Here is a 12,148-nt window from a genome sequence, read left to right as displayed (position 1 = left end):
AGGCCGCAAACACTTTGTCAAAGCCCCGGGGAAAGGTCAAATCTGTGATTTTCCCGAACGACTTGGAGTCATTGAGAGACCTTCGTATAAGGGTCCCACATGTTGCATGCACTGAGGTCTAGGGGGTCTGAGGGGCTTGGGGTACTTACTGGAGTGACATACGACCACAGGGCAACTCACCCTCCCTTGGTGGTCGCTATGTACAGGGTGACAGGTTCAACCTTTCCCTGTGATACCTCGTGGCGACTATGAGCCAGGATGATTAGTTCTCCTGTGGGTCGGGATGATTAGTTCTCCAGTGGAAACTATGGAACAGGATGATTAGTTCTCCTGTGGGCCGGGATGATTAGTTATCCCGTGGCGACTGTGAGCCAGGATGATTAGTTCTCATGTGGGCCAGGATGATTAGCTCTCTTGTGGTGACCAATGGACAGGATGATTCATTCTCTTGTGGACAGGATGATTAGTTCTTCTATCGAGGCATCCTACCCATGAAGTCTGGGACTCATGGGAAGTACCTCTCATTTGATCAATGAGCAGGGAAATGGGGCTAGATGCAGTCTGGGACTCATGGGAAGTACCTCTCAGTTGATCAATGAGTAGGGAAATGGTGTTAGGGACCATAGTAGTACTATCGATGGATGCATCGTTGTACCTACCATACTCCCTATGCTAGGATGACCTTCATTGATTTAGGATCAACGAAACTGATTTGGGATCAGTATGAGTGGTTTGAGACACTCTCTTGTGATATTGATCTGGGATCAATAAAATTGACTTCGGGTCAGTAGAGAATGGTATGAGACATTCTCGATCAATTCTTCTTCTTCATGGTTCAGCAGAGCAAAGCAGAATTGATCAGAGCTCAGCAGAGCAGAGCAGAGCTCAGTAGAGCAGAGCAGAGCTCACTAGAGCAGAGTAGAGCAGAGCACTAGTGGCAGAGATAGTACAGTCAAACATATGGATCAGCGAATGGAGTTCTCCCTAGTTGAGAGGGAGTGTGAAAATTGGAAACTAGGGCCAAACTCTATGTGAGTCATCTTATTTATGGTAGATGATATTTTTCTTGGATCCCTCTCATCGAGAGGTGTAGGATTGATCTAAAGATCATCTGATTCCGATAAGTATTCATGGAGATATGAATTTATTTGTGTTATAGGACAATTCATCAAGGTTAGCTAGCAACCAAATATACCCCACTTCTGCTCAATGTTTTAGTATAAATAAAGGAGGACTTCAAGTCATTTGATAATCATCTCTTGTGATCTCACTCTCCACTTGTTTGGGTTTTTAGTGGAAGAGGAGGTCTAGAGGAGATGCTTTCTACACAGCCCTAAAGAAAGGTCATCTAGGAGAGCCCTAGCCGCAGACTTGTAGGAGATCTGGCCACAGATCTAAGAGGCCCTAATCCACAGCTAGAAGAGCCCTAATCTGTGATCTGAATTGGATCCATGAAAATAATCAGAGAGCCATGACTGTATCAAAATAGGACAAACTTCAAAATTTATGAACATAGAGCGATCAGGAAGACCTCTGACAGTGGCAGTTTGCAGCCAGCGAGGAATGACGAGGACCTCGGTCAAAGCACGCTGACCGAGGCCCATGGAGACCATGCAGGAGGTAAAATTGGCCATTGGGAAGCCCAGATCAGGAAACAGAGGGCATTTCTGATGCGCGATTAGCGCTAATTGCGCATCGCTGGGCAAAACCCCTCGAGAAGGAAAGGCCCCGAGTGCTCGATCGCATGGAAGCTAGGAAAACCATGGGGAAAGCACTGAAGGCTAAAGGCAGGACCTGCGCTCCAAAAATCGGCGGTATATCGGAGGCACCCTTGGGTAGTAAGCAGATTTGGTCGAAAGCGAGTGATTCCATTCAGCGCTTGACGCATGGCAAGTGGATGAGGGAGAAAACCACCGCTCATTGCGCGCTAACGGTCGAGTAAGTCAACCACGCGAAATGAGCGAATGTCGTAGGATTTGGGGGCTCCAGATCTAACTGCTGAGATCGCGCCCGATGGAGAAACCGAATTCGACAGGGAATTAAGCCGCGACAAAGAGAAGTTTGACATCCGATTTGACCACTAAGGTGACGGTTGACTCGTTCCACATTGTAACTAAAAAACTGAACTGTTGAGGAAGAGCTGGCACAGTTCGTGAGAGGACAAGTCGCCACTCCATGTGAGCCGTTGATGAAGATGCAGAGACAGGGAACTCCAAGTGAGCAGCAGTAAGCGATTTGACGGGGGTGGAAGAGGAAGCGAGCAGTCATGAGACAGAGTGGCTTTAAAGCCATAAACAGACAAAGAACACAAAGAGAGAAAAAATAAGAGAACGAAGACAGAGAGAGAAAAATAGAAGAAAAGACATTGAAGCAAGAAGCAGAAATATAGAGAGCCGAGCTGACCTGCAACACAAGGTAGCATTGAGCAATCCATGAGAGGATCTGTCGAGAATTGAGCACCATATTGGGCTCCTCCCATTGAAGACCAGAGAGGTCAAGAGCTGGTAAGGAAAAGAGTCTGTGCACTCTAGTGGCTTGGGGAATCCAAGGACCACCCTGCTAAGCAATTCTGTTTGAGGAGACTTAGATCGAGCTCCTCATTGTAAATCTTTGCTTTAAGAAAAACACAATAAAAGAAGACCACCACTGAAATCTGGACCGGAGACGTAGCCCTGGAGGATAGGGTGAACTCCTTATTAATTGTTGTGTTCTTGCATTTGCTTACTATATTTCTCTTACTGTTTTCCATTTTCCAGTGTCTGTATATTTTGCAATATGATCGATCCGTTGCCTAAAATAACATAGACACACACCAACACATGAGTCTGTAATACCTTCATTCAATAAATCTTTAACTGAGATCACTCAAGGGTGATTTTCAGATCAAGTGGTATCAGAGCTCTAGGCTGTTAAGGTTAGACAAGCTTGTGTTGGTTTAGCTGTTGAATGCTAACTAGATCAAAGCTCAAGTTAGGAGAAGGAGAGTTGGTTGAAACTAATCCTGAAATTGGGAGAGTCTATCCTCAGAAGACAATGTCAGAAGAAAGGACCAGACCCTCAATTCATAGACAGTTTCCTAGCCATAAAGTCCATGGTAGAGGAAATGTATAGGGACTTTAGAAAACATAAGGAGGAAGATTCATCAGGCTTCAAGCAAGACAAAGGAGAAGATGAGTCTCACTTCCATGACCACTCAAAAGGAAAAGGGAAAGAGGAAAGCTTTCTCACACCTCCTAATAGCCCTGAACATAAAAAGAAAGCATCTTTGATCAAACTAGATGTTAAATTTGATTTACCTATATATGATGGAGAGTTGAATGCAGAAAAGTTGGACAATTGGATTAGACAAATTGATGTTTATTGCAGAGTGCAAAGTATTGATTCAGAGAAGAGCAAGATTTAGTTGGCAAGCCTATGCCTTGGAGGCATTGCCTTGGTTTGGTGGGAAGGCAAGACCCAAGCCGACATGAAAAGACATGGTAAGACTATCTCTGTTTGGAGTGAATTTGTTTCTGCGATCAAAAAGCAGTTCTATCCATTGGCCTACATGCAACAAGCCATGATGAGTTGGCAAACTCTTCAACAGTTGAAAGGGTAAAGTGTGCAAGGGTACACTCAAGAATTTAGAAAGAGAGCATTGATTCTAGGAATCTCATTAGACTCACCAGAGACTGTTGAATTACATTGGTGGTATATACAGCTACATGAGTCACACTATCCTCATGTTTAATCCCACTAGTATAGATGAGGTATCTGTACAAGCTACTCATCTAGAAGCTAGAGGAAAGAATGGAAGTCCAAAAGGTGGGGGACCATCCCAACCCACTGCAAGCAAAAATAAGGAGAAGAGAAAGCAGAAATGGAAAGCAAGGAAGGCTAATACTGCACAGAAAAGCAAGGCTTCATGCACTCACTGTAAAAAGGATGGACATGATGATGAGCACTGTTGGATTATGCATCCAGAGCTGAGACCTAAGAAGTTCGAGGACAAGAAGAAGAAGAATGCTGCAGCTATTCAGAAGGATTTGGGGTCAGACTCAGGAGATGAAACAACTATTGCAGCCACAGGTACAAAAGGTAAGAATTATGAAGCTTCTACTAGTAATTCTGCACAATCTATTATTGATGAAGAAAACGAGAGAAAAAGACATGAGCTTTTCCATATTCGAGTTATTTCCAAACATCAAAAGATTGATATTTTGTTTGATAGTGGCTCACAAGTAAATTTAATTTCTGAAGAAATTGTAAAGAAGTTGGGATTAGTAACTACACTTTACAAGAAACCATACCCATTAGGATGGTTGAATGACAAAGCACAACTACAAGTGACTCGACAGTGCAAATTCAAGTTTTCTTTTGGGTCAACATTTGTAGATGAGGTTGAGTTAGACATAATTCCTTTGGATATATGTGGAATTGTTTTAGGAAGTCCTTACTTGTATGACAGAAAAGCTATTTTCTATAGAGTTGAGAACAAGTATCTACTTGTCAAAGATGGAATCGAATACTTTGTCAGAGCTCATAAGCTCAAGAATAATTATACTCTTATAAACTCAGGGCAGATGAAATGAATGATAAATTCATGTAAGCAATTCTTACTGATGGTTCTAAAGGAAAAGAAACTTGATAAAACCAATGTATTTGAGGGTTGTAATGCTGAACATCAAGCTGATTTAGAAAAGGTTGTTTCAGAGTATGATATCTTGTTTCAAGAACCTAAAGGTCTTCCACCCAAAAAGGAAATAGTACATGATATTATTTTGCAGCAAGATGCTCCATTGCCTAACATTGGAATGTATAGGTTTTCTGCTTTAGAGAATGTTGAAATCAAGAAGTAGGTGCAGGGGTTGCTCGAGAAAGGGTTCATCAGACCTAGCACATCACCATGTCGGTCACCAATCGTTTTGGTGAGAAAGAAAGATGACTCATGGAGAATGTGCATTGAATATCGAGCACTGAATAAGATAACAATCAAAAGTCATTATCCCCTTCTTCACATAGATGATCTTTTGGATCAATTGAAGGAAGCTGTTTATTTTTCCAAGTTAGATTTGCACAGTGGATACCATCAGGTCAAAGTTGCTGAACAAGATGTATGGAAGACTGCTTTCAAAACAAAGCAGGGATAGTATGAATCGCTGGTTATGCCTTTTGGCTTAACTAATTCTCCTGCTACTTTCATGAGATTAATGAATGATGTACTCAGACCTTTTCTTGATGATTTTGTTATTGTGTATCTGGATGACACTCTGATTTTTGGCAAAACATGGAAAGAACACTTAAAGCATGTTAAGCAGACACTAGAAGTTTTGAAAAGATAAAAACTTCATGTTAAACTCTCAAAATGTGAATTTGGCAAAACATCTCTGGATTATTTGGGTCATATAGTAGGGGGTGGTGAATTGAAGATAGATCCCTCTAAAGTGGCAGTCATTGTGAACTAGCCTAGACCCAAATCTGCTACAGAAGTTAGAAGCTTCTTAGGAGCAACACAATATTGGAGGAAGTGTATTTCTAACTTTTCCTCAATTGAAACTCCCTTACATGCTTTAAAAAGATTGAACAAGGTGTTTCAGTGGGGAGGCAAAGAAAAGATTAGTACAACACCTGTACTAGCACTGCTTGATCTTCAGAGACCATTTGAGATCCAAACAGATGCCAGTGACTATGCCATGGGAGCAGTGTTGACACAACACGATAAACCCATATGTTATCATTCTGAGACTTTTAATCCTACAGTGCTTAACTATCCTACATATGATAAAGAATTGTATGCATTAGTTCAAAGTGTGAAAAAGTGGAAACATTACTTAATGGGCAAAGAGACAGTAATACACACTGATCATCAACCACTTCAATATCTACACTCCCAAACTAAGTTGCAGCAATCAAGACACTACAGATGGATGGGTTTTCTACAACAATTTCATTTAGTCATCATATATAAAAAGGGCATACATAATAAAGTTGCAAACATGTTATCTTGACCCATTATAAGTGCATCTACTATACTTACACATAATTCTGTGTTACATGAAGGTTACATTGAATAATATGCTCAAGACATAGACTTTAAAGATGTATATGCAACTTTAAGTCAAGGCAGAAGAATAGAATAATTGGACTATCATGTAAAGGACCAACTCTTATACCATTGTGGGAAGTTATGCATTCCACAAACTGAAAGAGTAAAGATCATTCAAGAAGCACACACTTCTCTAATATCAGGTCACTTTGGGGTAAGTAAAACAGTTGCACAGCTGCAAAGATTTTGTTATTGGCAAAAAATGAATGAGATAGTTTCTAGATATGTAAGAGGGTGTACTATGTGTGCTAAAAGCAAGCCCAACAATAGAAAACTAGGCTTGTGCACTCCATTACCAGTTCCTTCTCACCCTTGGGAAAGTGTTTCCATGGATTTTGTTGGAGGACTGCCTAAAACTAGGAAAGGTCATGATTATCTATATGTTGTTGTGGATAGGTTCAACAAAATGTGTATTTTGATACCTTGTAATAAACAGATTACAGCTAAACAAACTGCAAAACTGTTCTTTGAAAATGTATGGGTTCATTTTGGATTACCCACTTCTATTGTATCTGATCGAGACACCCAATTTGTGGGAAAGTTTTGGTCAAGCCTGTTGGAACCGATGGACACCAAACTGAAGAAAAGCACAACTTTTCATCCACAAACTGATGGCCAGACAGAAGTAGTTAACATGACAGTGATCTAGTTACTCAAAGGATATTGCCGCAAACATCCTAAGCTTTGGGATGAACACTTGTGTTATGTGCAGCATGCTTACAATAGAGAAAAAAATTCTTCTACACAGAGATCTCCTTTTGAGACCTGTTTTGGTTACACACCAAGGTCTCCTTTGGATTTTGTCTCTGGTAAAGACAACACAGTTGAGGGACATAGTGATGTGGATAGGGCAACTAGGTTCATTGAACAAATCAAAGAGATCCACCAGGAAGTACAGGAACAACTGGAAAAGAGCCAAGCCAAATACAATGCAAGGAATGACAAGCATCGGATGGAGCATAGTTTCCAAGTTGGTGACCAAGTCTTGCTATACATCGGCAAGGATAGGATGCAAGGTGAAGGTAAAAAGCTAAAGCCCATCAGGTATGGACCTTTCAGGATACTTAAGAAGATTGGTGAGAATGCTTTTCGCCTTGATTTGCCAGCTTACATGCACATCTACTCAGTCGTAAATGTAGATTGCTTGAGATTGTTTGAACCTTCACTGATTGAGGATCCCAAATAGAAGAGTCAATTGCTTTCTATTGATGACCTGCTACTTGAATATCTTAATGAATTGCAGGAAGACACAGTTCTGGACAGGAAGGTGAGGATGACGCGAAGGGGAGATGTTGAGTACCTCAAAATTGAGCTCAAAGGTTCAAAGCCGAGCAGTGCAAAGTGGATAGAGATTGGACAAGTGAGACAGTTGTATCCTCACTTAGTCGATGCTTGAAAACCAACTTTTGGTGGTCCAAAAGTTTTTTCAGTGGGAAGGCCGTGATCCGAATTGGATCCATGAAAATAATCAGAGAGCCATGACTGTATCAAAATAGGACAGACTTCAAAATTTATGAACACAGAGCGATCAGGAAGACCTCTGACAGTGGCAGTTTGTAGCCAGCAAGGAACGACGAGGACCTCAGTCAAAGCGCACTGATTGAGGCCCATGGAGACCACGCAGGAGGCAAAACTGGCCATTGGGAAGCCTGGATCGGGAAACAAAGGGCATTTCTAATGAGCGATTACCCCTCGAGAAGGAAAGGCCCCGAGCGCTCGGTCGCATGGAAGCCCTGAAAACTGTGGGGAAAGCGCTGAAGGCTAAAGGCGGGACCCGCACTCCAAAACCGGCGATATATCGGAGGCACCCTCGGGCGGTAAGCGGATTCGGCCAAAAGTGAGTGATTCCATTCAACGCCCGACGCGTGGCAAGCGGATAAGTGAGAAAACCGTCGCTCATCGCGCACTAATGGTCGAGCAAGTCAACTGTGCGAAATGAGAAAATGTCGTAGGATCTGGGGGCTCCAGATCTAACGGCTGAGATCTTTCCTGATGGAGAAACTGGATTTGACAGGGGATTAAGCTGTGACAGAGAGAAGTTTGACGTCCTATTTGACGGCTGAGGTGGCGGATGACTCGTTCCACAGTGTAACCGAAAAACCGAACCGTTGAGGAAGAGTTGGCGTAGTTCGTGAGAGGACAAGTGGCCACTCCCTGTGAACTGTTGATGAAGACGTAGAGACAGGGAACTCCAAGTGAGCAACAACAGGCGATCCGACGGGGGCGGAAGAGGAAGTGAGCAGTCATGAGACCGAGTGGCTTTAAAGCCATAAACAGACAGAGAACACAGAGAGAAAAAAAAGAAGAGAACAAAGACAGAGAGAGAAAAAGAGAAGAAAAGACAGTGAAGCAAGAAGCAGAAAGACAGAGAGCCGAGCTTACCTGCAACACAAGGCAACATCGAGTAATCCCTGAGAGGTTCTGTCAGGAATTGAGCACCATATTGGGCTCCTCCCATTGAAGACCAGAGAAGTCAAGAGCTGGTAAGGGAAAGAGTCTGTCCACTCTAGTGGCTTGGAGAATCCAAGGACCACCCTGCCAAGCAATTCTGTTTCAGGAGACTCAGATTGAGCTCCTCATTGTAAATCTCTGCTTTAAAAAAAAAAAAACAATAAAATAAGGCCACCAATGAAAGCTGGACCAGAGATGTAGCCTTAGAGGATAGGGTGAACTCCTTATTAATTGTTGTGTTCTTGCATTTGCTTACTGTATTTCTCTTATTGTTTTCCATTTTCCAATGTCTGTGTATTTCACAATCTGATCGATCTGTTGCCGAAAATAATATAGACACACACCAACACATGAGTCTGTAATACCTTCATTCAATAAATCTTTAACTGAGATCACTCAAGGGTTATTTTCAGATCAATCTGCAACTAAAGAGAGCCCTAATCCGTAGCTAAAGGATGCCCTAAACCGCAGTCAAAAGAGGCTTCTTAGCCACAACAAAGAAGGGAGGTCTACCCATTGTTTAGGAGAACTTCTACACGCAGCAAGGCAACCCTAATCCGCAGACATGAGGAAGCCTTAAAGGATCCTTAGCTACATATCTAAGGAAGGGTTAAACGTGCCCTAGACGCAGTCTATACATGGCTGAACGTAGGCCTAAACACAGTCACCTTAACACTATTCTAGGCCGCATTTGTGGAGGGTTTCATGTGCCCGTAGACTGCTGTGAGAAGGGATCTGAATGGTTCCTTACATGCAGTCTCATGACTTCCCTAGCCATAGGAAAAGAGAAGGTTACAACAGTTCATTAGTGGGACTATTTGGTAGGTCTACTATATCAAGGAGGACTGTAATGATGAAGCGTGGAGGGCAACATCTCATTGGAGGAAAACCGCAGTCATTTTTTTTAACCACATGGCGAATCGGTAACTGCCAGTCCTAATCTATGGGAGATCCAGGATCAATCCTTGTAGCTGCCTCTATAACACCAGGAGTACATCCAACTACCTGCAAGTCGATATACTAAGATCCTATGATTTTAGCAAGAGCTAGACTCACGTGCCGCCAAGACGGGATTGGGGAATCTGCCCCTTTAGCTACCACCACAGCAGGTCAGTGTACTCAATGAGATTTGAACTTCGGTCTCTTGGGCTTCGCCCAAGTAGAATTACCATCAAACCACAGTCATTAAGAGCAATTATGGGCCAGCTTAGATGCCCTGTTAGGGACTTTGGTCAGTACCCTAACCAGTCCTTAAATTGTAGCATTACTACATGTTCAAGAGTTGACATTTCTATAGACTAAATGTTGTTGCGTTAATAATGATTGGACACTATTTGGGATACGTTTGTTGCTATGCGCTAGGCTGCAGGCCATAGCACCATAGCAAGAGTTGTTATGGGTAGTGTATCAGGGTGTGCAACACAAGTGTATCAAGGTACAACATAAGTGTACCAAGGTGCAACATAAGTGTATCAAGATGCAACACAAGGGGATGCAACATGATGGGCATAGTAAGGTACAGTTTGAAGATGTAGCACAAGGAGGTGCAACATGATGATATGGTGTAGCAACATGATGTGTGCAGCATGATGATGAAGAGCAGCAAGATGGGTACAACATGATGAAGTACAACTCCACAGTAATGCACCATGGTGCAAATTTGTGACGATGGACATGGTATGATGGTGCAACATGGTGCAGCACTATGATAGGGTGATGGAATCACATGAGTCCATATTAGTTACCTCATGAGACATCTTCTTAGAGAAGATCTATGTTCTTATCTTGTCAAGTCGAAGTGTTGACTTCTGTTGTAAATGTACTATCTCTCTCTCTCTCTTTGCTGAAGAACATATAAGAAGAATTGATCAAGGGTTTCCCCACATTGGGGTTTGTCCTTAGCTAGCACCACATCTTGTGTCCTCTTGTCTTGGCTTGTCTTCTGCGATTTATGTTTATATTCTATCTGCTGTTTACTTTAATGTTGATGTGATTGCTAACTTGGAAAAGATATTGAGCTAACTGTGAAAATTGAAATAAATTGCTTCAAGCATAGAACATACCTAAAATTAACAATTTACCATTCCCACGTGTTGTCACATGCTACTGAATGGTAAAAATACTTGCTTGATGTTATGAGGAACTCACTCAACCCACTAACCAAGTAACCTTTGGAAATATTGTCAGGTAACCCTTGACTAGGGGAGCACTTCGAACCTTGATGCTCATTGGACCAATCTCTCTAGTCACATTACACAACTCCCAGTCATTACCCATGACCTGGTCAATACCATTGACCTAGGGAGAATCTTCGCCCCTTGATGCTACAACATCAACACTTCCTCTCACCAAGGGAGGAATTCTCAACCACTTGAAGCCTGTCCCTTAAGTATACAAACTTTAGCCTTGGCAGAGGCTTTGTGAGAATGTTAGTGACCTACTCATTTGTAGACAATATTGGAGCTTCACTGCTCCCTTTGATACCATGTCACGGATGTAGTGGTGCTTGATCTCAATGTACTTCGACTTGTCATAAAAACTAGATTCTCTGAAAGCTTCACACAACTTTGATTATCACAATATATCACAGTTGGTTCCAACCCCTGATCAAACAATCTTTCAAGTAGCTTTCGAAGCCACATTGATTCACAACTTGTCAAGCTAGTTGCAATATATTTAGCTTCAGCAATGTTGAGCACGACAAATGTTTGCTTCTGGCTCATCCAAGAGAACATAGTAGAACCCAGGCTGAAACAACATCCCGATGTGATTTTCCTCTCATGATTACTTCCCGCATAATCAAGATCTATCAATACCTATAGTTGAACTTCACCATTTGAGACATATCTCAATCGATCACTAATTGTACCACAAATATTTTAATATTTTCTTTGTAGCAATCTAATGTTCATGCCTTGGTTCCACTTGAAACTGATTCAGAGTGTTTACTGCAAAGCAAATATTTGACTTGGTATTAACCAGATACATCAAGGATCTAATCAATCGTCAATATATAGTGGGATCCACCAACTCTGGCTCAGAGTTTCTCAACTTCTTTAGGTTCTTCACCATGGGAGTGGCCATGGACTTATAGTCCAATATCCCAAATCTCTGAAGGATCATAATAACATACTTCCCTTAACCAAGGAAGATCTCACTTGGCTTTTGCCATACTTCTAATCCCAAGAAGCTGTGCGTCAGGCCTAAATCCTTCATCTTGAACTCAATGGTCAACTCCCTCTTACACTAATCAATGAGACTCTACTCCTGTCAGAAGCAAGTAATCAACATATAGCAATAGGATCATAGGATCACCTTTCACAACTTTGAAGTAACAATTCAAATCATCATCATTCTTGGATAAACCAAGACTCATGAGGTATCCATCAATTTGAAAATACTAAGCTCAAGGTCCCTGCTTGAGTCCATACAAATCTTTCTTCAGTCCGCAAACATGAGTCTCCTTCTCATGTACCTCAAAACCTTGAGGTTGTTCTATGTACACTTCTTCTTTAATAGTGTCTAGTCAATTTAATGTCTTAAATTGTTCTACATAAATTATCAATCCGGCTATCATAAATTGATGAAGTGTGGTGCACCATATGTGCTTAG

This window comes from Pinus tabuliformis, chromosome 1_2 (genome assembly GCF_031772625.1).
Source record: "Pinus tabuliformis cultivar Carrire ecotype Pingquan chromosome 1_2, CPIR1, whole genome shotgun sequence".
Classification (NCBI taxonomy): Eukaryota; Viridiplantae; Streptophyta; class Pinopsida; order Pinales; family Pinaceae; genus Pinus; species Pinus tabuliformis.
Note: the sequence above shows the minus strand (reverse complement) of the source record.